The 26,557-nt window shown below is 47.0% G+C and overlaps 1 long non-coding RNA gene across 1 annotated transcript; it reads left to right on the top strand.

The window, feature by feature from the left end:
* The first annotated feature begins 1,191 nt into the window (after positions 1 to 1,191).
* Positions 1,192 to 22,443, top strand: Gm35381. The gene is made up of 6 exons (XR_387263.3): positions 1,192 to 1,285; positions 6,072 to 6,576; positions 6,783 to 6,971; positions 7,241 to 7,442; positions 18,651 to 18,712; positions 22,196 to 22,443. It is a non-coding gene; the product is annotated as a predicted gene, 35381 (long non-coding RNA).
* The last annotated feature ends 4,114 nt before the right edge of the window (positions 22,444 to 26,557 follow it).

Raw genomic sequence — 26,557 nt, 5'->3', positions numbered from 1 at the left:
CCCCCTTGCTTGCTTTGGTCTTCTATTTGCTGTGTACCAGGAGATGAAGGTCTGGGACACCTTGCAGGGCCAGTCCCGCCCTTCCTAGGTTGCTATAAGGCCAGGCTCCTTTGAGATCCCTTCCTGTCAGGGCGCTCCTGGGATAATATGGAGGAGATTCTTCTGGCTAGTCCCAGGGACCCAGTCATGTTCAGGATGAAAGCAGTGTCCTGCTGTGTTTCCGCCACACCGAGAGGGGGCGACAGAACCACAGCTGGCAGAACTGGGCTCAGTACCAAACCAACCCCGCTCCCTTCTCCCCCCAAGAGCGGGTGGTCAACTGTCATAGTCAGCTGACAGGAGCCAGCCCGTCAGTCTCCCTGCATTTAATTCAGGGATCCCTTTGCAGCCCCGACACTTTTCCTCAGCGAGGGTGAAGTCCTTGTTTAGCTTCTTGCCCTCTGCCTCCCTCGTCTCTCAGGGCCCCCCTATCCGTGGCCCCCTCCTTCCCAGCCTGCCTACCCTCGAAGCCTTTTGGTGTGCAGCCAGCCATCGTGACTCACGCAGTCCAAAGGGCAGGGCTGCGGCTTCTGTGCAGGGCACCCGCCCTGTCTGTCCCCATGGCGGTGGCCCGGAGCCCACCCAAGAGGGTGGGGGAAGACACTGGGGTTCAGGCCACCCACTCCTGGGACACTTTTGTTAGAAGACCTTCCTCTGGAAGCCCTGCACTTCAAGCATAACCGTACCAAGCCACAATTGGGTTACCAGCTTGGGACCCCATCCAACAGTTTTCATCCACAAACTTCTTAATGCTCCATTTTGTTCTCCTCCCTCTTCTCCATCCTTTCTGTTCCCTTCCTCCCCCCTTCCCTCCTTTCCTCTCTCCCTCCCTCCTTCCTTTAAGTCTCCTCCCAATACCAAATTAAACAAACAGACAAACTAACTGCACTCCTGATGCTCTGGTCTTGGTTGTTGGCCAGGCTAGGGGACTGCTTTGCAGAGCCTGGGAACTGGCTCCACTCCAGTTTTCTTGGGGAGTCCCTTGATAGGGGTGGAATGCTGGGATTTCCCACCACTCAGGATCCCTAGCCCATTGCCTATCTAGATGCTAGGACCTCTAGGCCTGCAGGGACCCACCCACATACAGCTTCCTGGGACCTAAGGCCAGGAAAGCCCCCATCTCTGCTTAAAGCAAATTCTGCTGGGAGGGCTGGGACCCCAGCTGGGCTCTGGGCTCTGGGCCCTGGGAAAGTCCTGCTCCCTACAGGCCAGCCTTGGGGCATCACTTCTGGCAACATTGTGACAGGTAGGACATCACCCCAAGAGGGCTGATGCTGGGGATAGGTGCAGTGGGCTGTGTGTGGGAGGGGAGGGACAGGCTTTATTTTCTAATACGAGGTCAGGTAGAGCATGGGGTGGGACCCAGCTTGCCATTCCTAGGAAACAGTAATGAATATGGCATGTAGCTTTGGGACAGCCAGGAAGCCACCATGGCTTTGGAGATGTTCTGAGTATCACATGGTGAAGAGCACACACTGGTAACACACCTCTGGTCTGCTCACACCTATAGGGGCTTTCCAGTGGAGGCATTTACATCTGGGGCTGAGGTCTGGAAGACTCAGCCTTCCTTCTGGATGCCCTGCAGTTTTCTCCTTTCCTGGTATCCAGCTTGCTGTGACAGGATGAAATCAGGTCCTCGAGGAAATGAGCACACTGGGGAACAGAGCCCAAGACCATTCAACCCTTAGCTCCTGGGGGCCTTGATCTGCACACCCCAGCTACAGCCTGAGATGGAGACAGGGCAGAAGAGTGGCCAGGTTCTCCCAACAAAGGCGTGGTATAGTTAAGCCAAGCAAGAGAGACGTCCCCTCCTTTCATCTGGCCACAGCGAAATCCACCTATCTTAAGGCCAGAAAAACAGAGGCTGTGGTGTCAGGACAGTGTAGTTCTGAGGCTGCTGCCACAGAGCTCTGGGACACAGTGCATCTACATCTATCATGGCTTTGTTCACCCATGAAGTCCTTTGGGGTCCTCACTGGCTGAGCCCAGTGAGAAGAGAGGCCGAGGATGGTGGTGTTGGTACTGCCAGGGAGACAGAAGAGAGTAGAGGAGAGTACACAGAAGTTTCTGACTTCAGGAGAACTCTGGCCTTGGATTTCTTGGGCCTTTGGGGATGTCACATGTCCTAATTAGGTAGCAACTGGCAGTTTAACTGTCCTGGCAGGGTGATGGCTATTCTCGAGAGAGACATTCGAGCTGCTCCATCAGACTATTAAAACAAAATCCATACAAAATAACAAGTTTTCTTGGGAATCTCATACTTAGTAAAGCAAAAGGCTAGGACCCCAGTGCCAGCCAGAGGAGGAGCTTGTCTCCCAGGAAGAGATTTCAGTTTGAACTCAGAACACCTTCCAGGAGACTGGAGCCCAGAGGACGATGGCCCACCTTGATGGAGGCTGCTTAGTTATGTGCGTTTCTAGCTCTCCGCTTAAACCTGCATCTCATGCCAGCACCTCAGGCTGGACTTTCAGGGGCCACTAAACTTCTTGATCTCTCCATCCCTCCCAGTGTGGTCACCCGGAGTGAATCTTCTTTTATGCCTTACATTATTAAGTGTCTCGATAAACAGCCAATTGGTGAGCAATGGCAGAGCCTGGCTTGTTAGGGCTGCGAGGACCCAGCCTTGTGCTCCAGAGCATAGCAATGGTGTGAGCAGCTGTCAACTCTATTCTAGGGCACCTATGCCACAGGCTGCGTGGGCTCTTAGCATTTTGGAGGAAGAGGTTGAGACTAAGGGGATTTTCAGTGCACCCCCAGCACCATGCAGTTACAGTTACACTCTCAGCGTCCATGTCTGGCCTCAGCAATGGCTGTTGAGTAAGTCAAAAGAGCCCCCAGCTTCTGCTGTCACTCCTAAGTCAGGTGAGTTCTGGGTAGCATATCTGTGCACCCGGGCAGTTATTAATCCTAGGAGAAAGGCCTCCCCTTTAGCAGTGGAAAAGGGACCTTGAACTTTGGGAGATGGTCTAGAGAGTGTGGGAGGGGGGTGCCAGCCACCTGGGCATCATGCCAAGCCCATTCTGTTTTGCAGCCCCAGCTGAGAGCTGCTCCCCTGCTCATGATGCTTAACACTGGCTTCGGATGACATGGGAATGCTATAAGCCTTAGACTATATGAGGCTCTGCAGGAGGCATCCTTTCTGTGACCCGAGCCAGTCTCTACAGCTGGCCTGTGGGCAAGTGGTGCTTCCGATATACTGTGATGACAGAGGAGGGCCTGAGGTTCAGGGAGGTGGTGACGTTACAAAAGGGCCCTGGGCAGTGCATGGTGGGGCAGTCTGAGGCAAGCAAGACTTTTGTGTCATTTTGCTTCACAGTATCTCCTTAAAGGCCACCAGGCTACTGAGGTCTCTGAGTGGCTGGAGGCCATTGATTTAGTGATGCTGAGCTAGTCTCTCGGACGGAGCCACCTGAACTCCTTCAGACACCAGAAGTCCCTTGGACTCTGCCTTTTGAGATGCCCTTTCCTTTCCTGGTCCAGGCAACAGGCATCCTCATCTGGGATACGTATTTCAACCATCCTTCACTTCTGTTTTCTACCCTGCAACCAAACACGCCCTTTACCTCACCAGATTCCTGATTACCCCTAGAGGAAGGAGGTGGAGAGAGCCAGGGCTTCAGGGCCAACAGCCTTAGTGGTCCCTGCCTACAGGTTTCCCTGGTGCAGGGCTTAACTGACAAGTCTCCCTGAGCAGGATGGATGGTTGCTTCAGGCATCTGGTGCCCTCTTCTGGCTAGTTTGGGTTACTGCGTGGGCTCTAAGGGCCCAAGGGACCTAGTAGCAATTAATGTCTGCTAGTGAAACTTCCACCCATGGAGCCAGGTGTCCAGCCCCTGTGATGATAGCCCCACCTTTGCATCCTGTGGTAGGTGGGAATCCCACTAAGATCTCTGTTTCTCTCAAAGATTCAATGTCCCATCCCTGTTGTCTTCCATCATGGCTGGGTTCAGCTGTTGCTACCTTCTTGATTCTAACTTGGGCTTCATTTTCAAAAGTGTTGCCTTTTTATAAATGAGCAGGTTACAATGTTAGGGGTTAGGGCCACAGGAATCAATATGAAGTGCTATGGCAGGATAGATCCATGGGTCATGGTTCCCTTCAGGGAGTGAAACATTTACCGAGTGTCCTGGTGCTTTATGTCAACTTGACACAAGCTGAAGTCATCTGAGAGAAGGGAACTCCAATTAGGAAAATGGCCCCCAGAAGATCTGGGTGGTAGGCAAGCTTGTGAGGCAATTTCTTAATTAGTGATTGATTGGGGGAGGGCCCAGCCCATTGTTGCTGATTCCATCCCTGGATTCTATAGGAAAGCAGACTGAGCAAGCTCTAAGGAGCAACCCTGTAAGCAGCCCCGACCCCTACGGCCTGCATTAGATCCTGAATCCAGGTTCCAACCCTGTGTGAGTTCCTGCCCTCACTCCTTTTGATAAAGAGCTGTTTTATATGGAACTGTGAGCAAAATCAATCCTTTCCTCCCAAATTGCCTTTGGTCAAGGTGTTTCTGCATAGCAATAGTAACCCCAACCATGACAGGGAGGTTTGTAGAGCTGCCTGTGCTACGAACGGGAAAGAATGGAGGTGCTGTGGCAATATGGCTCCTTGAAGGATCTTTGTGATCTGGGTCTTGACTCAGGTGGCGTTCACATGAATTGTACCTGCAGTAAAAACCACTAAGAACTCAACATGTGTGTGCATGCACACACGCACACAAACACACAGGTACAGAAACACCCCCCCTCCACCCCCCCCACATGCACACACGTAGATGCACACAGATACTCAGAGACTGATGCATAAGATACCCAGTCTCTCTCTCTCTCTCTCTCTCTCTCTCTCACACACACACACACACACACACACACACACACACACGCACACAGATACTCAGACATGGACACATATACCCAGTCTCTCTCTCTCTCTCTCTCTCTCTCTCTCTCTCTCACACACACACACACACACACACACACACACACGCACACAGATACTCAGACACTGACACATATACCTAGTCTCTCTCTCTTACACACACACATACACACACACAACACACACACAGAGCTGTGTATTATGTAAGATTAGAGAACCTAAGCCAAAAGTGCATTGATTTCTGCTATTTACCACATGTGAGTTGACAATTACCTCAAAGTAAAAAAAAAAAAAAAAAATGTTACAATGTAAGAAAGTTAAAATGTAGGGGGGTTCTGAGAGAAATGAGCTTGTGCACAAAATGTCTGTGGAAACCCAGCAAGAGATGGTCTACAAGTAAGTAGGGAAGCACGCTGTCACGCATGCTTATCATGGAGCCTATGTTGCAATAGAAAGAGTAAACTGCGGGCTTGCAGAGCAGCTTTGTGAGCGCCACCTACATTGTCCCATGTGAAGGAGACACAAAGCGCTATAGAGGATGGTTCTGTGAACCTGAGTCTTACAGGCTTACAGCTTAGATACATGGCTGCCTGGGCTCAGGGTCAAGAATGGCTGCCACAGAATTGCAAGCATCTCCTAGGTTGAAGGAAGTGCCTTGCCTCTTGCTGAGGTGGTGGCTATGTGTTTTAACATATTCACTAGACTCACATACAAGAGGGTCGGGATTCACTGAGCTAGACATTTCAAGCAGTGCATCTTGCTGTATGTGAATAATATCTACGTGGGAAGAATAGTTTATCCAAAATCCAAGTGGGAGGTTTTGGCTCAGTGCTGGAACAGGTAACTGATGGTAATTTTATAGGAAACTTTCCCATGTTCCATGGACAACTGCTGGAGATTTATTGCTTCAAGTATTTCTCTGTCCTGTGTAGATAATTTAACTCATCCCAGCTGGGCCCTAACAATCCCATCCGCTGTGGTCTCGTGCGGCTCATCAGCTATTTAAAAACTTCCACAGCCAAGAGACTTCTGGCACTGGAATTATATACATCAGTGTCCTGGGGTGAGCTCCCACCCCCCCCTCTTGTTCATTTCTTACTCACACGAAGTTCCTTCAGGATGGAAGCAAGATGTGTGTGACTTAAGCTCTTTCTTCCCCCCAGGGATGAGTCTGCTGAGGCGGATATGGCGGAACACCACTTAGATCTTTCTTCCAAAGGAACATGCTGGAAAGCTGGAGGCGGGAGTTGGCTGGCAGCCTCTGCTTCAGCACCCTCAGCATCTTTTGTGGTGTGTGAGCCTTAGCCCTTTCTGCAGGCAACTCCATACTTCTCTGGAAACTCTGGGACCAGACAGAGCAGACAGAGTCTGGTGCTTCTGCCCAGTGCACTCCTCCGCAGGACTGCTTGCTTAGCTCACATAGCATCATGGGCTGAGACTCTCTCTCCAGGGCCAGGCTCCATGCCATCAGAAGCCTTCTCTCTCTATACCAGCTTTTTTCTTCTCTTGTGGGCTTTGCCCACTGCAATCTCTGCCAGCGTTATCTGCCTCTGCTGTGCCTCCCCAAAGACCAAAACCATCTGCCCATTAGATACTCTTTGTAGCCAAGGTCTGAATGGAACAATAAAACATGACCCAGCAGGTCAGCTGGAGGCCCAAGATGCAGAGGTATTTCCATGTGGTGTGGAAGGAGGTGGTATCCAAAGTGGAGGAGGGGAGGGGAGAGAGGAGGGAAGGACAGACAGATAATACACATGCACAAGAGGCAGGGGGGGAGGGAAAGGGAGAGAGAGGGAGGGAGGGAGGGAGAGAGAGGGAGGGAGGGAGAGAGAGAAAGAGAGTCAGACAGAGTCTTCTTCACTGGTCTTCCCCAGACCTTCTCTAGTGCCTGTGTGACTGAGCCACCCAGAAGTTAGAAGACAATGGTTTGGGAACAGTTATCCGTCACTGCCAAGCATGGGAAGGGAAGCCCAGATGTGAATCTAAGTGAATCCCAGTGATCAGGACGCCTCCCAGTTTCTCATCCTGCTAATACACTAGAACCTCCCAGGATTCTGCATAAGGTTAGTGGCACACAGTCCAGAGGTAGTCCTGGATAGAGATGGCAATGTGCAATGTCCACACTGAAACCAGAGGAGGACAGGAGGTGTTTCTCCATGGCTCTCTTCACTCTGCTCTATGCTTGGACATGAGAAACATCTCAAAACGGGGGAGAGGGGAGCCCCAAACCTTTAACTGGAATGCTCATCTTTAGTGAAAGACACAGGCAAGATTCTGCCTGCCTTACTTCTTCCCAGAACACAACCAAACAGCCTCCTCTTTATCCATGCAGAGTCAGCCATCAAGATGATGGGACCCCCATCTACAGCATCCTGCCCAGGCTGCCATCTTGGTGGGGATGGAGGCTTGTGCCCCTGGCAGGCTTCCCTTCACGATCTACCGTCTGTGGCTTATCCTGTCTTACAACTCCCGAGTGAGCCTCTCAAGTTTAAAACATCTGACCCTGGGCATGCCCAGCTACTTGGTTGGCTGAGGTAGGAGGGCTGTTGAGCCCAAAAGTTTAGGGACAGTCTGGGGACATAATGAGACCCTGGAGAGAGGTAGGTGGCAAGGGGTGGAGGTGGGGAGGATTGAGGGAGGGAGAGAGAAGAAGGGGAGGAGGAGGGGAGAAAAGCTTCGTAACATACACATGTCCGACAGGCTTAGGGCGTTGTGACTTCCTTGCTGTGGTTGGGTGACCATGACCTAGCTCACAGTGCCCTCCACATTGTCCTGCAGCCACCACTGCTGCTCCCCACTGGTTTCTGGAGACATCTGGACTTGGAATGCTAGACTCAGCCACTTACCTCGAGAGCTCTGGCTATCTCACAGCTGTTTCCGTTGGGACAGGCTAACCCATGATTCATTTTGACATTTGCCTTATCTGAGGGACCAATCTATTTGCTTACAACTTTGACATGGTTTCCTTAGAAGCAGGGTCCTATTCTGCATGTTCTCCGCAGTAGCAGCTGCAAAGCTAAGCACTTGGGTTGCTTTGAAAAGCTTCCTATGACACAAAACCAAACACTCTATGCCTACAGCCTCAAAGACTGAGTGCATTCTCCTCCTGGCATAGTTAAGGTTTCCATTGCTGTGAGCAGACATCATGACCACAGCAACTCTTACAAAGGGAAACATTTCACTGGGGCTGGCTTATAGTTAGGAGGTTCAGTTCATTATCATCCTGGCAGGAAGCATGGCAGTGTGCAAGCAAACATGGTGCTGGAGAGTTCTACATCTGGATCGGCAGGCAGCAGGAAGGAAGACTGTGAGCCGCTAGACCTGGCTTGAGCTTCTGAGAACCTAAAGGCCAACCCCTAGCGGTGCACTTCCTCCAACAAGGCCTCACACCTCTTTTGGGCCTATGGTAGCCATTTTTATTTGAACCACCCCCAGCTTCCATTGCAGCCCCCATCCTTAGGTTGATTGCCAGAGTTACTGATCCTGTCTCATTGCCTTTGCTCTCTCTCCCTCCCCAGAGCACCCCACCTGCCTTCCAACAATCCGAGGTCACACGTTCTGCTGAGCCAGGCTGTCTTCTAAGAGACTTGGGTATACTCAGAGCACGAAGCCTGACCTTCACTGTGTGTGTGTTCTCTCCAGGAACTTCTGGGCTCTTGCTCTTCTGGTCTCAGCTCTTCAGCACCTCCTTGGACTCTGTACTTCCCTGGGCTGCTCAAGCTTGCTCAGGCTGCTTGTTGAGTGTACAGACATTCCATAATCACCCAAACTCAGGGGTGTGCATCCATAGAGGGGGTATGGAGTATGAGGTAGGTACAGGATGAAAGAGAGAGGCGTGGCTAAAGCTAAGGCTCTTCCGGTGAGGTTTGGGCTGCTGTGTCATTAACTATTAAGGTTTCTTTCCTTTCACTTAACCCAGCCATGCCATTCCAACAGAGGCAGGCATCGGAATAATAATGGACTGACTGTGTTCTTTGTACCATGGTGGAGAAACCTGAATGGGAATGGGGAGGGAACAAAGAAAGGGCACACACACACACACACACACACACACACACACAGGAAGTCTGGGTCTAGGCAGGGTGCACAAACACTGACAGAGCAACAGCAATGTGGCTCAATAACCAGGAACCTCCTTGTTTATTATGCAAAGCGTGTGGAGAAGGAGTTAGCCATTCTCCTAGGAGATGTCTGTACATGCAGTTTCAGGCTGTAAACTCCCAAGAAGGAGGAAGCCGACATTGCTAGTTTTTGCACACATCAATCAGTCAATCAATCAATCAATCCATCAATCACTTATAGACACTTGCACTTGGACCAGAAGAAGACTTCAGCAGTTCTTGAACCCATGGCTTTGCTAATCACTCATGGGTCTGGGACATGGGGAGCTTAACATATCTACGCCCATTTCTGCAATACTCACCCACTCACGGCTCCCTTGGCTTCCCACATAACAGCCACCAAGCAGACATTAACCAGGCTTCTACTGGTAGCCTGGCACCCACTTTGTCTTTCCTGGTCAGAAGAACATAGAGAAAGCTAATGAGACTGCTGACTTTATAGATGAGAAAAGTGACATTCAGAGAAACATGATGAAGGCCCAGGACTGGGAGGCGGCGGAGTCAGTGCCCTTACCCAGGCACATTACCCTCCATGTCCTTGCCCTAGATGGCCTGGGACATCTGATCCTGAGTCATTTCCTGTGCCTTTGGCCTGTTAATCCTGCTTCCTTCCACCTTCACTTATAGGTCAAGTGTCTTGTTGTTCTTGGATTTCCTCGTGGCGTCTCTGCCTTTGCTCTAGAATGGGCCTCTGAATCAGGCCCCGTGTTGTAAAGAGTGTACCAATCGACCAGCCCACAGTTTGCCAAATATGCCACCCACAATGATGCTGTGTGTTCTCCTAAACTAGGTGGGAACTGTAGCCCTCAGACAAGTCTCTCTCACACAGCAGCATCCACCCTTGAGTGGAATGAATTCTTTCCCCTTCAGCCAGCACCACAGACCTTGGGAAGGAAGATGGGAAGCTGGGATTCTGAGGTTACTAAGCTTTTATTTTTCTTTGGCTGAGTAAGACTTACTGAATCTTAGAGTCAGAAAGTCCTGGGTGTTATGTGGTCCTGTGCTCAGTCTAGCGAGCACAAGGGTGGGAGACCATCCTGTCTGTTCTGACTTCATTTCTGATGCTGTGATAAAATATTCTGACAGAAAGCAACTCAGGAGGAAAAGCTTACAACTCCACGTTTGAATCCGTCACTGTGAGGGCTTTACAGGGTCAGGAGCTTGAATCAAGCCAAGCCACATCCATAGTGAAGAGCTGAAGGAAAAGGCGTGCGTCCTTGTCTGCCCACTTGCCTATTTTCAGCTAGCTTTCTTCTTTCTTATACTATTCAGGATAACCTGACTAGGGGATGGTGCTACCCACCATGGACACTCCCACAGTACAATCTGGTAACTTCTCATTAAGATTCTCTTCCAGGATGATTCCATGTTGTATCAAGTTAACAGAACTAACAAGCACACGGACTTCCAGGAGAGGGTGCCCCATTGCCTACTCTCACCTATAGGGTGTGAGGTTGTTGCTTGTGCTCAATACTACTGGCCATACTTCTGTATGGGAAGTAGGAAGCAGACAAGAAACAGGTTAGGCCAACCAAGGAGTAAACATGGTCTCACTTCTAAGGCCTCCTGTAGTCAAGTGAATGGAATGTGAGGAGAAATGGTGTTTCAGTTCTCAACTTAAACACATGCTCTCTCTCTCTCTCTCTCTCTCTCTCTCCTCTCTTTTCTCTGTCAGACTGACTCTAAAGTCCACAATTTAAAAATGTTAATGGCTATGGGTAGCAGAGGCTACTGACTGCTTGAGGCTGTATGGATTGTATGGAAGTTGTATAGGAGGACGGCCCCAGTGAATCGCAATTCCAGATGCCCGTGGCTTTGAAAAGCTTTCTCCTGCTCAATTCTCCTTTGAACCAATGGAATGTGGCTGAAATGATGCTGTTTCTATTATGGACACAGTTACAGCTGATGCTTTCCTACCTTTTGGAAGCACTGAGACACCACACAGAGAAGAGAGAAACTCAGACTAAAAAAAAAAAAAAAAAAAAAAAAGGGCAGAGGCTTCGCTCAGCAAGCCCAGGGCTAGGGTTTCAGATGTGTGTGAACCATCTTGGATGCTCTAGGGCAGTGAGCTCCTGGGTGACTGTCCCAGCCCACACTCAATGCAGCAGAAAACCACCCAGCCAAACCCACAGAATCATAGCCATAGAATGAAGGCTGGTCTTAGCCACTGAGTACTGAAGGGGTTTTCAGCAGCAATAGACAACAAAACCATGAAAGAGAAGCTGGTAACATGTCCATACTATGACTGGGGAGTTTGTTGAGTAGTGCTATTAATGTTTTATTTTGTTTTGCTTTCTTTTTCATCAAAAGAGATCAGTGAATTAGAGCCAACCAGAGACAAACTTGAATTCAGGCAACCTGGAAGGAGGTGCAGATACAGTGACTAATCAGATGGGGAGGAATCCGAGGAAAGGAAGGAATCGGGACTTCTATTCCTAAGAATCTGCTATTGGGAGGGGATTATAGTTGTTAGGGGATGGAGACCAGGGATGAAATGCTTGAGGCAGGAAAAACCTGTAAGAGGGACTCTGGGTTTGTACTTAAGGTACTGATGGGGTCTAAAAATAAAAACAGTCACCAGGAAGACTCAACTTGACTTTGCCTCTCAGATAAGAGACCAAGGCTGGTGGTGTGTGGGGAAGTGAGAGCTAGCTTCATGGGAGAGTGAGATTCAGAGGACGCTGGAGGCAAAGGGATAACTGGGCTAAGGGATAACCATGAAAAATGCCTCCATGGGCATGGCCCTTGGGACTGCTGGTGGCAAAGAGCCTAGAGAAAGGCTGGAGCAGAGAGATGACTCCTCAGAGCCAGAGGACAGGCAATTGTAATTAATAGATAGGATTCAATAGCATCAAGGCCTGCCTGTGGGTAGGGTTGGGAGTAAGTCTGTGATGGTTAGTATCTGCAACTTGACAGGACCTAAAATCACTGTGGAAACAAGCCCCTGGGCACATCTGTGAAGGATTAGATATTCCTAGACACATTAGGTTAATTGAGGAGGGAACACCCACCCTAAGTGTGGGCAGCATCTTTCCATAGGGCTGGGGTCAAAGACTGTGTTAAAAGGAAAGCAAGCTGAGCCTGAGGCTTCACTGGGTATTGCTTCCTCACTGTGGGTGAAATGTCACCAGACCAAACTCTCACAACCACGACTCCCCATCATGATGGGAAACACTCTGAGCTAAAACACACCCCCTCTTCCTTAAGTAATTATTATGAGGTGTTTTGTCACAGCAAGGAGAAAGACAACTGATAAAGGTCTAAGAGAAGGGTACTAAACTCAAGCTAGTGGCAGTGGCTCAGAAGACAGTATGTGCATGTTCTACATCCACATGTCTATCCTTCACTCTGTCTGTCCATCCATCCATCCATCCATCCATCCATCCATCCATCATTAGATCCTCATTACAGAATGCCATAAACCAGGCATGATGATCAGATTAAGAAAAAAAATAGACATGGTTCATCTTTTTGTTATTGCTTTCCTTGAATTCTCTCCTCTGTGCATAAAAGTAGAGGCAACAGGCAATGCCAGTCAAGCTCTGTTCTTGGGCACTATATACTCCAGCGCTTAATAACATCAAGGGCAATAGCACAAGTAGGGACTATTTGCGGGAGAGGTGAGCAAGGCTCAGAGACGGTGAGTGTCTGATCAGAGAGTGACATAGCCTTGGCTTTCATAGTCAGCTTAGGACACCTCTCTCTACTTACCTGCTCCAGGGAACCTGTCCCAAGTTCTATTTACTGAGGTGGGTGGTACAGAGGAACAAGAGAGAATCTCTTGTTTTATTCATGAGCATTAATTTCTCACTGAAGCAATGATTCATATGATGTAGAAGGACTGGGAAGAGTGAAGCAATGATGTCTTTAGTTCCTTGCATAGTGGAGAAAGCTCTCAGTGGGTTAAGTTTACCGCCAGTGAGCAGTTTCTACGGGAAATTCCGTCCCAAACTCCAAACAATTACCTTGGAAACAGCCCTGGAATGGAGCCTGTGTGTAAATCAGAGCATGTGTGACTGTGAAATTTGGTCGTTGTGGACACACCTCCAATGGGGCTGCTTTCCCTCACTCTTGCTTTCTCTCACCTTTCTCTGCATTGTGCTGTGCAAAGACCCTCGGCTTCCTGTTCTAGTAAGCTGGCCAACTCCCTCCCCTAGTCTTGCACACATTTCTGTAACTACCCCCCAGAGGCTTCCTTCATCAAGTAAGGAAAACCGAATTCTGTTTTCCTAAGTGACGGGATGTGTTTATCCAGGGACTCCAAGCGGGCTCCAGTGCCTGGCCAGATGGTTCCAGATACGCTCAGCAGAACGCAAGGCGCAGGCCCCAGGGCTCTCCACAACCATGTGACTCACAGAAGGCCGGTGCCAAAGACGTGCACTGAGTGTCCTGCCCATGCTGGGCTGCACATAGGGTACACACAGGCTTCTGCTCCTTGGCTGCCTTAGGTGGTGCTGGGGCGGGGGAAGGGGAGGGTGTGCTCTTGCTGGAACTGAGATCCACCCTCCCAGGCCAACCGTGACTCATGTCTATTTTTAGTTTACCACTCACCCAGGTGGGCCAGGTTCCATGCTAAGTGCTCTAAATTTTGTATCTCTGTTTTTTTTTTTTTTTTTGTTTTTTGTTTTTTTTTTTTTTACATGGAGTGATCATAGGCTTTGGTGCCCGTATTTCAGCACATGTGCCTCTGGCAAAGGGGAGATTAGCTTTTGGGGACCTAGGGAACTTACGACAGGCATCTGCTGATGGCGTTGTGAGCCTGTTGAGTCCATGAGCTGAGGGGCAGGGTTGGCAACCAGGATCATGTCTGTCACTATGCGCAGTGTGCTTTGCTGGGGTAGACATGACTGATGGGTTTTGACACTCTCCCACTGGCTTGGACATTGCTTTGAAGAAAGGTCATTGGTTAGTAGCCACTCCTGTCTCTGAATCTCTCTCTCTCTCTCTCTCTCTCTCTCTCTCTCTCTCTCTCTCTCTGTGTGTGTGTGTGTGTGTGTGTGTGTGTGGAATGTGGTCAGGTTAGCTGTGCACAGCCCTCTGCTCTCCTGGGTTAATGGGCATCATGTATGATTTATCTGGTATAGAAAATTTACTTAGATCTTTTTATGGCCATATTGTCCAGAATGTGCCAGATTTCCTCAAGTTAAAGCAGGGCCAGGCCTGCTTAGTCTTTGCATGTGAGACACACCTGCTTGCTTGGTTTCAGTTGTTCCCTCCTCCTCCTCTTCCTCCTTTTCTTCTTCCTCTTCCTCCTCTTTTTCCTCTTCCTCCTTTTTCTTCATCTCTTCCACCTCGTTTCTTCCTCCACCTACTCCTTTTGTTTCTCCTCCACTTCCTCTTCCTATCCCTATTCCTCCTCCTCTTCTTCCTCCTCCTACTCATCTTCTTCCTCCTCTTCCTCCTCCTCCTTTCTGAGATATGGTCTCATGTGTCTCAGGCTAGCCTCTACAGCTTTGACCTTCTGGTCCCCCTCCTTGAACCTCCTGAGTGTTAGGATTACAGATTTGCACTACCACACCTGGCTTGATGCTGCAATTTGGATGGGGCTGGGACTTTCTGCCTGTTAGCCAAGCACCCTATTAATAGAATTACATCCCCAGCCCTTGACTTACCAGTTTAGTAGTGTGGATGGATAATCTGACTTAGAATTCCTTAGAGCCAGACTGAGCCAAAAGTGATTTTAAGCCATGTATTTGGGAGGAGGTCTTGGGAAGAGCCTGGTTGGAGCAGCAAGATGTGTGGTGAGTGATCAAGTGGCCTCTGTGGCCTTACTGGGGACCTTGTGATGACTGTCTCGGTGCTCTGTGATGTGGTCAAGGGATAGACAGTGGATTGCTTGCTTCCTAGTTCTGGCCTGTTGTTGACTGATAGATGCTCAGGGGTCCTTAGTACCCTACATCTTTGTCTGATCAGCTTGTCAACCATGTGGTCTGGAGCACTAGAGAAGCCCTTAGGCTTAGAGCTTCAGGCTGTTCAGCAGGGACAGAGGAAAAGGGGAGAGTAGGTTCCCGGGCTATTCTCTCAGTCTCATGTCTAGCATCTAGCAGAGGAGAGAGCCCCTGGCCTGGCTCCACACCCCCACACCCCCGCTTTGCTCTCCTGCACTAGACACACTGTCCAACTTCTCTGACAGCTGTAGTTCTTGTCCAGAATTGTCCTCTAAGGGCTTGCTACGGAGTGACATGAGGTAATGTCTATGAAAGGCTGTGTGAATTTCAGAGGTCTTGGGAAGTCTGTGCTATTGGCTACCTTCCCTCCTTCCCTCCCTCCCCTCCCCTCCCCTTCCCCTTCTCCTTCCTTCCTTCCTTCCTTCCTTCCTTCCTTCCTTCCTTCCTATGGATACAGGAGAAATCTGAGCCTCTTCTTGGGGTTGTATGCATCATTAATAAAACAATTTAAGAATGGACTCAAACAGAAGCTCAAGGACAATTTTATTAGAGTTTAAAGGAAACCAGCTGTATCTGAGCTGCCACACAGAGGAGAACAGAGGAGGGGGGAAGAAAGCCATGCCACTGAAGCAGCATGGGAGGTGGACATACAACAGACAAGCAGCCACGTGGTGCAGGAGGAAGCTATAGAGAAAGCAAGGAAACCCAAATGTTTGGAAAACCAACGTATTAAGTAAACTATGCTTAGAAAAGAGATAGAAGAAAAGTTTCTGAATGATGCAGAAAAGCAAGCAGACTCGGGGTGGGATTCTGGGAAGGATAAGTATGGTATCTAATGAAAGGACTAATTATTCTATCTGTTTAGTATGGCTTAAGGTCAATTTACCTTCCTTAGGGTTTTGTCTCTACTCAGGCCAGAGATTCTACTATTGTGACCAGAAGTATTTTCCTCTAACTTGCATAGAGACTCCCTCCCCTCCCCTCCCCTCCCCTCCCCTCCCCTCCCCTCCCCTCCCCTCCCCTCCCCTCCCCTCCCCTTCCTTTCTTCTTCCCATCCTCCATGTAGTTCCAGGAAACCACTGACTCCATCTGTCCTTTTCCATTCAGCTACATGGAGGCATATAGCCAGGTTGTCCCAGTAAAGAGTTCCTTCCTGGCCACAGTAACTGGCTCAGAAGGGGCACATGGCCCTTGCAGGGCAGAGCAGAGTCCTTTCTGAGATTGATGTATTGGCTCAGGAGATAAAATCTTGAAGAAGAGTTTACTGTGTTGTATTAGAGAGAGAGGAGTCTTCCTGGAGGGTATATCAAGGAGTTAGGCACACACAGACACAGACACAGACACACACAGACACACACACACACACACACACACACACACACACACATTCAGAGAGTCAGAGTCAGAGGCAGAGGCAGAGGCAGAGGCAGAGGCAGAGGCGAGTGGGCAAACCAACTGATTTTCTTCACTGTGTCTCTGGACACAACAGTTATTACATGTGGTGGTGGTGGTGGTGGTGGTGGTGGTGGTGGTGGTGGTGGTGTGTGTGTGTGTGTGTGTGTATGCCTGTGCACACTCAAGTCCTTTGGAAGAGGGAACTTCCACTGATAAATAGCCTCCATTAGATTGGTCTGTAGGCATGTCTGTGGCGGATATTTTCTTGATTAGTGATTAATAGAGGAGGGCCACTTCACTGTGGGCAGTACTGCCTCTGGACAGGCAGTCCTGGTTTATATAAAAAGATATCTGTGAAAATCATGGGGAGTGTGGCTATTTGAATGAAAATGGCCCCAGAGGCTCATATATTTGAATACTTGTATTGGCCTTACTGGGGGAGGTGTGTCCCTGGGGGTGGGTGTTGAGGTTTCCAGTTAGCTTTCTCCCTGTCCTGTGCTTGTGGAACAGCTGCAAGCTCTTAGCTACTGCTCCAGCATCATGCCTGCCTGCTGCCATGGTCCCCACTATGGGTCATGGATTCTAGTGGTATAGAACTATAAGCCTCCAGTAGACGCTTCCATAAGTTGCTTTGGTCATAGTGTCTTTTCACAGCAATAAAAACGTAAGCAAGCCAGAAAGCAAGCCATTAAGTAGCTTTCCCCTACAGCCTCGGCTATGATTCCAGTTTCCAGGCTTCTGCCCTGTCTTCTTTTCATGATGGGCTGTGAGCTGTAATAAGTCCTTTCCTCCCAAGTTGCTTTGGGTCATGGTGTTCATCAAAGCAACAGATAGCAAACTCAGATCCTACAACAGTGCTGTCTGAGGACTCTCTTGCTCTGTGAATGGCTTTGTTTCAACCAGACACTGGGTTTCTCTGATATGTAGTAGGAAGCTGGGGACACACACATTTGAGAGGCCTGGTGAGTGGCTGTATGGGTTATATTTGCATTTTTGAAGAATCTGAAAACATCTACTGATGAAATTGCCCACGAACAGTAGGGACACCTTTGCCACCTGGCTGCCAGAAGCCCCTCTACCACCACTAAGGAGCTCTGTCCACCTAGTCCCTGCCAGGATTATCTAAATCACTCAACATATCTCTACACCTCCATTACTGAAGAGTCCGGGGCTGCTCAGGCTGGCTACTATTTCATACTGGCTGTTGGCAGGACACACTGTTCACTGTAGTAAAGTTGGATATTCTTATGTTTCCTTCCCAAGTCATGTAAATGTGCAGTCTAGATGTCCAGATGTTGGACAGGCTCAGCAAGAATTCTCCAATGTCTTGTCATCTTAAAGGTGTATGTAATATTGTCTCTTTTCTAGCTAAGCTACATCCATTTCAGAACCAGTTAGCACCCCCCCCCCCAACTTCCAGTCTGCTACGTTCACTCGAGTAGTGACTCGCATGACAGACCTGGAAACCTGGAAGCAGTCCTGAGGCAAAAAGTTTCACGGAAACTTAGCCTCCTGGAACCTTGGCATTCCCATAGCACATATACTCAAATTCTGTCCTTGCATTAGTCGGGTGTATGGATCTGTGTGATTTCTTGTAGTATAGGTGCTTGCAAGTAATGCTTTTACAAATACTTAAACCAGGTTGAACTTTACTCCCTGGTCTTCACTAATGTCCTAGAAAGTCCTTGAAGCTGACCCTGAGCTTGGAATTCAGTAAGAATGTTACCTATTCAGTAACATTCAAATTTACTTCTAGTAGAGACAGTGAGACTAATTAGGCATTACAATTTACTTGAATAGAGCTAGAAAAGCTCAGGGCTAGTCTACATAGTAATTACTTAGGACAATAGCCCAGTCACACCCAAACACAGGAATACACAATGGCCCAGGAAATAGGTGGGTTGTAGTATTATTCATGAAAGGGTTAGTAGAACAGAATTCCCCTGGTGCAGGTTTTCACTAGGCCCAGAGGAATAACATAATCAGATATTTACTAAAGGGCCCCTGGTGGTGGGTTTAACAATAGACTAGCATTGCATCAGAGCATTCACCTGGCTCCTGTGTTTAGCTGATCTTAATTAAGTGTTGTTACTATTCTCAGTTGTAAACACGGCCTGGCTCCCGCCATCTTTTTATGTATACATTTTCTTTGTTTTGTGTTAAGATCAGTGTACCTTGACAGATGTATTTGCCTAGCTTTCTTGTTTTTCTTCTGTATTATAAGACTGGTGCTCGCTTTGAGAAAATACATTCAGATATACACTCCCTTGTGTCCGTATTTGTTTGTCTTTCGTGTCAACTCCTTGCTCGCCTGTAACTAGAACCCCATTTTCTGCAGATCTAGGACCCAATTGAGGTTCATCTGCAGAAGCTGGTGCCCGAACAGGGACTCCTGGACAGGTAAGACTTTATATCTCTTCTTCTTCTTTATTTCTCAAGCAAGGATAGGATCTTGTCTTGGTGCTGCAGACTGACTGATAAAGGCTCATCAGTTTGAGGAGGACAAGTAAGTTTTAGCATGGGGCAGTCTGACATTAAAACATGTTTAGATGTCTCACCAGCTGTAGAAAAGGCCTATGCTGTAGCAATGAAGAGACAGAAACTCAGCGCCAATTTTAAGAACACCTATGAGAATGAAAAGCGTTCTCAGGGGAATAAAGCTGCATGTTTCAGTTGTTAAAAATCCAGACACCTGAGGAAGGATTGTAAGAATCCCTCGGGAAACAAAAGGCCTTTCTCCAGGTCTCTGCCCATGCTGTGGAATGAATGTAAATCAAAGTTCCATAAAGATGGGACTCCGCTCACTAAAGAAGCAGGTAAGACAAAACAAAACAAAACAAAACAAAACAAAAAAAAAAACAAAACAAAAACTAGATAAGGGGCAGCCTCTTAGCCCCGTTCAGGAACTGTGGACCTCATCATAGAATGTAGCTCCAGTTATAAGAAAAACTTCAAGTTGTGGATTCTGATACTTTAGGTAAAATTAAAAGTTATGGCTAAAGTATAAAAAGAGACTTCATAAAGGTCAAAATATAGCTCAATTCCTACTGTTACCTTATTTACAAATCCCCAATCCTACTTTGTGCCAAAATATTCATAGATCAGGCTTTATTGGAAGTTAGGAAATCATTTCCTCAAACATGTATAATTCATTTTGTAGATGGTGTTTTTGTTGGTTGCAGAAAGTGGAGAGTGGGCAGAGCAGGTTTTGCAGATGGCTGTAAAATGTTTGACTAAGTGTGGGCTAATGGTGGCTTCAGAAAAGATTCAGCATGGTAGACCTTTAGGCTATTTGCGACATTTAGTGTATAAATATTGTGTGCTTTCTCAGAGAATTGCCCTCAGATTAAAAAAAATTGGAAGTTTTTGATGCTTGCCAGAACCTGTTAGAGAATTTTTAATCCTCGTTTGACAAGCTGCCTCTTACAAGCAGGAAAGGAAAGGAAAGGAAAGGAAAGGAAAGGAAAGGAAAGGAAAGGAAAGGAAAGAGGAATATGGATTTTGGAGCTCTCCCAGGGACAGAGGGAAATTGGGAGGCGTCCTGTTAATTCTCTCTGGCCCCAACAGGAGACATCCTTAGTTTTGGTTACATCAAGTTCTCTACCCTCTCTGTATTGTCTATGTTTGGTGCACCAATCTGTCCACGTGTCAATTCATGTATGTTTTTGTTTTGTTGTCTGAATGACTGACTGTTCTATGTTTCATGTTAAAAAAAGGAAAAAAAAAAGGTTAAAACTTTATCTGCTGATTTAGTATCAGCTTGCACAGTGGAGGCTGAGAGTGGCCCTGCCCCTTAGCCAAGAATCAAGCACAGCAGGAGAGCCCCTGCTGAAAAACTGTTTTTTAAAAAAGAGACTACACTTCTTAGTAGTTCTAAGGCAAATAAGCTGATATTTTTTCCTAGAAAATTCTCAGCAATTGTGATTATTGGGTTCAGCAAATGACAAAGTGCCTTTTTATCTTATAATTATAGCTAGAAAAAGTAAAATTCTTTGATTGGTATAAATTTATAAGCTTCGTGTAGCCGCTTCATTTGGTTTTTGGCTGGTCTTAAAGGTATAAATATGCTCTGCATGTGTTGGTCATAGAGTATTGGCTTATAAGTTATTGGGTATGATTAAAGAGGTGTAACATTGGTAACAAGAAAGTTAGCTTAAAAATGGTAACTCAGGGCTGGAGTCATTTTAAAACAGCACATGGCATAAACCAGCTCAGAAAACTAAGCCTCTAAGAATACTTTTTTTTTTTTTTTTTGAGACAGGGTTAAGGATACTTCTAATTGAGATAATATTTAATGTTATTCTTATCCTAGATAGTAGACTTATAAGAAATAAGATTTAAAACAATGTCTCTTTAATGAAGCATTAAAATTTACACTATCATGCATTCATGAATTGGCAGCCAAACTTCGTAACATGATAGTGATATTCTAGTATTGATTTTTTTTGTTTTTTGTTTTTTGTTTTTTGAGACAGGGTTTCTCTGTATAGCCTTGGCTGTCCTGGAACTCACTCTGTAGACCAGGCTGGCCTCAAACTCAGAAATCCACCTGCCTCTGCTTCCCAAGTACTGGGATTAAAGGTGTGCGCCACCACTGCCCAGCTCTAGTATTGATTTTAAAGAGAATAAATTGTTTTAAAATTGGGTTTTGCCTTCCCAAAGTTGTAGATATATTCTAATATTGAAAAAAAAAAACCCTTAAAAATTCTAAAATCTGTCCTCACTGCCAGAGGGCCAAGACTCAGACAATGTGCTCAGATTAAAAAAAATATTTACATTTGAGTTAGTGCAAAACTCAGAGCAGCCTTGGCCAGGCTTGTGTGGCATTTCTTTTGTTTTGCAAACCGTGCCCAAGGAAGTTCTTAAAATCTCGACTCTCCCTGCCTTCAGGGGAATTTCATTTTAGTTAAAAGACATTGTTTCAGATTGACCCAGGTGTTGTTCATAATAAAGTTTAAAGTTTAAACTTAAGATTTATAAAAGGTCAACCAGGCTATAGAACTTGTAAAGGCATTACAAGCTGGCTTGCCTACTTCATATAAAATTATTATAGATTTGAAAGTTTGTTTTTCCCTTTGCATCCTGATAATTGTAAAGGGTTTGCTTCTAGTGAACTGGTGATCACTAGAAAATTTTGCCCCATAGGTATGGCTAATATAGCTTTACATTATGTAAGAAATTTTTATTGTCTCAGCTTCAATACAAGAAGCTAAGACTTTGAACCTTTCAGTGTAATTTATTAGCAAATGCCCCTAAAGGGAAGTTTACTTCAAATCTTTGCTCTCACACAATGAACTTTAAAGTTCTGGGGAGTAGCTGTTGTTCAAAAAAAAAAAAAAAAGACTCAGAGGCAATATCTTAAAATTATGGTACAGAAAATTTAAGAAAGTAATGATGATTTGCTTACTTCAAATTATTTTCGAAAGGAGATGTTAATTGGCTAAGACCTCACCTTAAACTCACCACAGGAGGACTTACGCCTTTGTTAGATGTTATCAAGGAAGATGCAAATTCACTGATAAAAAAACAAAAGGCTTTATAGAGGAAACTTCTGTGATCAATTGTTATCAATTGTAATCAGCAGTAATCAAATATTAGCTGCACATTCTAGTTTTTACTCAGTGTGCCCACAGCAATTCTTTGGCAAAGAGAACATTAATGTAGAATCATCTTTCTTCATCTCCAAGTAAAGTTTTAACGTCCTAATATGATGCTGAAATTTAGATGCCAAAATACTCCTTGCTGATTGAGTGCCTTATAGTATTTTACAACCAGGGATACTTATGCCTAGGTGAAGTGGAAGGATCCACATACTGGCACATGGCATGATCCTATTCAGATACTTAATATGGGGAGGAGGACATGGTTGTGTTTTTTCCACAGAATGCTGCAGGAGCATGCTAGCTTCCAGAATGATTCGTGTGACAGGCTGACCTGTGTGTTGCTGAGTGAAAGCTGTATCGGGCGCACAGAGAAAGAGGAAAGCAGGGAGAGCAGACACTTGCAAGCAAAATGAAGAGACTCTCCTTATCTCTGCCCCGGGCTGCAGCGATGAGAACTGACCTGGTGCCGACTTAAAAACAACTAAAGAAGCTGACTTGTGAGGCAGAGGGACTGGTACAGAGAATGGGCAAGATGCTTTCGTCAGAGACAATGTTTTTGGCCATTCAGGCCAACTCCCCTATAGCTATGAAAGCTTGTGTACCTTACCCGTATGCTATATTGTTAGATAATTTTGACAGAGTTAAGATCACCAATCTTAACAAGTCTTTTCATATTCATTGTAATTCTTATCAATTAACTAATCATGTAGATCCTAATTTAGATAAAGAATCTGCTGTTATGATTTTGTTAAAGAGACCTGCTTATGTTTTTCTGCCTGTAGAGTTAGGAAATGATCCTTGGTTTGAGAATTTGGGAATGCAAACTTTGAAAAGGTTAAATGAGATTATTAGACCTAAGAGATTTGTTGCAACTCTGATTTTAGGAATTACTGCTTTAATTGCAATTTTAACTTCTTTTGCATTATCTACCACAGCTTTAGTTCAGCAGTGCATTGAATCCCTTGGATTCGGTTGAACATATAACTTGCTTGCTATTATTATTGGCATTATTTTATTAGTAATTGTTGTGTTTCCAGTCATCTTTAGAGTTCTTCTAGCTACGATGAAGCAGGACATTCTGGAACTTCGGCTGAAAAATAAAAAGGAAAGGAGGAGAATGCTACATCCACTCCAGTAGTGACTCGCATGACAGACCTGGAAACCTGGAAGCAGTCCTGAGGCAAAAAGTTTCACGGAAACTTAGCCTCCTGGAACCTTGGCATTCCCATAGCACATATACTCAAATTCTGTCCTTGCATTAGTCGGGTGTATGGATCTGTGTGATTTCTTGTATTATAGGTGCTTCCAAGTAATGATTTTACAAATACTTAAATCAGGTTGAACTTTGCTTGCTGGTCTTCACCAATGTCCTAGAAAGTCCTTGAAGCCGACCCTGAGCTTGGAATTCAGTAAGAATGTTACCTATTCAGTAACATTCAAATTCACTTCTAGTAGAGACAGTGAAACTAATTAGGCAGTACAATGTACGTGAATAGAGCTAGAAAAGCTCAGGGCTAGTCTACATAGTAATTACTTAGGACAATATCCAAGTCATACCCAAACACAGGAATACACAATGGACCAGGAAATAGGTGGGTTGTAGTATTATTCATGAAAGGGTTAGTAGAACAGAATTCCTCTGGTGCAGGTTTTCACTAGACCCAGAGGAATAGCATAATCATGTATTTACTAAAGGGCCCCTGGTGGTGGGTTTAACAATAGACTAGCATTGCATCAGAGCATTCACCTGGCTCCTGTGTTTAGCTGATCTTAATTAAGGGTTGTTACTATTCTCAGTTGTAAACACGGCCTGGCTCCCACCATCTTTTTATGTATACATTTTCTTTGTTTTGTGTTAAGACCAGTGTACCTTGACAGATGTATTCACCTAGCTTTCTTGTTTTTCTTCTGTATTATAAGACTGGTGCTTGCTTTGAGAAAATACATTCAGATACACACTCCTTTGTGTCTGTATATGTTTGTCATTTGTGCCAACTCCTTGCTCGCTTGTAACCAGAACCCTGTTTCCTGCAGATTAAGGACCCAATTGAGGTTCGTCTGCACCACTAGCCTTTGAGCTCCCTGACATTCCAGAGTCAAGGTCAAAGTTTAGCTAGTGATCCCTCACCCTGTCTTGTCCTTGTCCCACAGGGGTACAAGGGACACATTGGGGCAGAAGGTGAAGGGTGGCTTCTTTCCCGGGGCTCAGAAAATACTGTGAAGCTGAGAAGGAAGGCTGCCCCAAGGACACTGAGGAAGATGGCCTGTCTCCACTCAGCTCCTTAATACTGGGGGGAGGGGCCCGCATTGCCTCCCCCCCCCCCCCCCCCCAGAGCCTTATGTGCACTCCACAGTCTGGGTTTGCAGATGTTTCTCAGCTGTTTTTCATTATCTGCAGGGGACTGAAGAGGAAATGGGCGTCTGCAGCATGGTGTGGGGGGAGTGCAGTGCATTGCCTCAGAGACAGGACAGGCTCCTTTGAGGGCATAAGGACTCAGATCCTGAGAGAGGGGTCAGAAAACATAAAGTGTGTGTGTGGGGGGGTTGATCTTAGACCTTGTGGCCTGACCGGGAGCTCAAGCACATCTTCCCCTAGCAGTGTCTTCAGGCTGTCTTGTCCTCTCCCTCACCATACCATGTGCCCCGCAGTCCCAAACCGCACAGCAAAGGTCTTACACTTCCATTGTGGCAATGTGTGTGGGTTCAGACAGCTTTGGCTGATCTGGATGGTTCTGGAGGGCTTGTGTAGGGCCAGTCACCAGAAGAAAAACCGGTCTGGGGCTGCAAATGGTTATGGCAGGCCTAGGGGACTTTTCTTCTACACAGCTCCACACTGTTCATGGATGCTCTTGCAGCTTGTCAGGATGAGTATGAACCTGACTTGAACTACAGAAGCCACATATGGAGGTTAAATGCTCCCACCAGCAGAAAATGAATCAAAGCTTAAACCTCATCTTATAACATAGACTCTATCCAGGTTGTATCATTAAACTCGGAACTCAAGTCCATGAGCTGTTAGGAAATAAACACAGGACAAAGTTCCTGGGACCCAGGACAAGGTGAAGACCTGGGCACCAAGACACACTCAACTGTCCTCCCATCCCTTATGTGTGAGTTCCACCCACTGGTAGAGTCTCCCTGAGAATGATTTTCACCTGTTCACTCCCTTCTCCCAGGACATGGAGCAGAGCCAGAATGTAGTCACATCCTGATACAGCAAACACTGGTGAACACGGACTGGAAGCCACTCAGCAGAGCATGTGAGTTTCTGGCATCAGAGAGTAGACTTGATCAGTGTTAAAGTGAAGGTGATGGTGGTGCTGTCTCTGTTCGTGAAGGCTTTGAGGAGAGGCAGGTGAGACCAGTGGGCCTTGCTTTGCAATGGGCAAAGACCCTCTTTTGGGCTTCTGCAATCTTGCTTCCAGCCACCTTCCTGGTAACACAGCAGAGGCTTCAGCAGCAACAGCAGAGTAGAAAGAACCAGCATTTCCTGGAAAGACTTTTTTATAGTCTTTGACAGAACTGTAACATAGGGTAGGGGATTTTGCTGTGGAAGTTGAGAAATGGGTGAAATGTCAAAGATGCCACAGGAGTCTCCCAGCCTTGCTAAGGACAGGCAAGAAAGTGGCTAAGCCCAGGTCTTGAAGGAGGAGCAGGAAGAGAAAGAGAAGGAGGACACACAAAGGCTGTGCTCTTCAGCACAGGGAAACAACAGGGAAAACAGGGCGCAGAGCCTAAGGAAAGTGGAGGAGGAGAGTGAGGGCAGATGGAAGGTGAGGAAGGAGAGAAAGAGGATGAGGTTGAAAGGAGGGGGAGGAGGAAGGAGAGGGGTGGGGGAAAGAAAAGGAGGAAGAGGGAAAAGGATGAAAAGGAGGAGAGTGATGGTGAGGAAGGAAAGGAAGAGTAGAGGGGGAGGAAGGAGAGGAGCGAGAGGGGAAAGAGGAGGGGAGGAGGGAGAGGAGGGGGAAGGAGAAAGAGGAGGGGAGGAGGGAGAGGAGAGGGAAGGAGAAAGAGGAGGGGAGGAGGGAGAGGAGGGGGAAGGAGAAAGAAGAGGGGAGGGGGAGAGGAGGGGGAAGGAGAAAGAGGAGGGGAGGAGGAGAGGATGTAGGGAGGAGAGAGAGAGGAGGAGGGAGGAGGGAGAGAGGAAGGTAGGGTAATGGATAGAGAGGAGGGGGAGGGACAGGGAGAAGGAAGAGGATGGGAGGGAAGGGGAGGAGGGGAGGAGTTGGGAGTGCTTTGGGAGGGCAGGTACAGGTCTCTGCCTGCCCAGCTCTTCTCCAGCTACAGGGTTCCACAGATCACACTTGTGTTCATTCTGTCCTGGTGGGAAGGAAAATAACTAGGAACAGTTGAATAAATAAAACTTCCTATTCAGCGATGGGCTGCGGAGATCATATTTTCCCTAATGGTCCATTTTGGCATGCCGAGGGTGCATCTCTTCACATTTTTGAAACGTATTTTTTTTGAGAATGTCATCCATGTGTACATTGTGTTTTGATCAAACTCACACCATTTCCTTCCTCCTCCCCACAGCTCCTCCCTTTTAACCCAGGGAGTCTGTTAGGTGCTGTGTGTATGTATGAGTGTGTATGTGTGTGTATTAGGTATATGTGTATATGTGTGGGGTGGGTGGATGGCTGTA

Source organism: Mus musculus, chromosome 1 (genome assembly GCF_000001635.26).
Source record: "Mus musculus strain C57BL/6J chromosome 1, GRCm38.p6 C57BL/6J".
Taxonomy (NCBI): Eukaryota; Metazoa; Chordata; class Mammalia; order Rodentia; family Muridae; genus Mus; species Mus musculus.
Note: the sequence above shows the minus strand (reverse complement) of the source record. Positions and strands in the feature narration are given on the sequence as shown.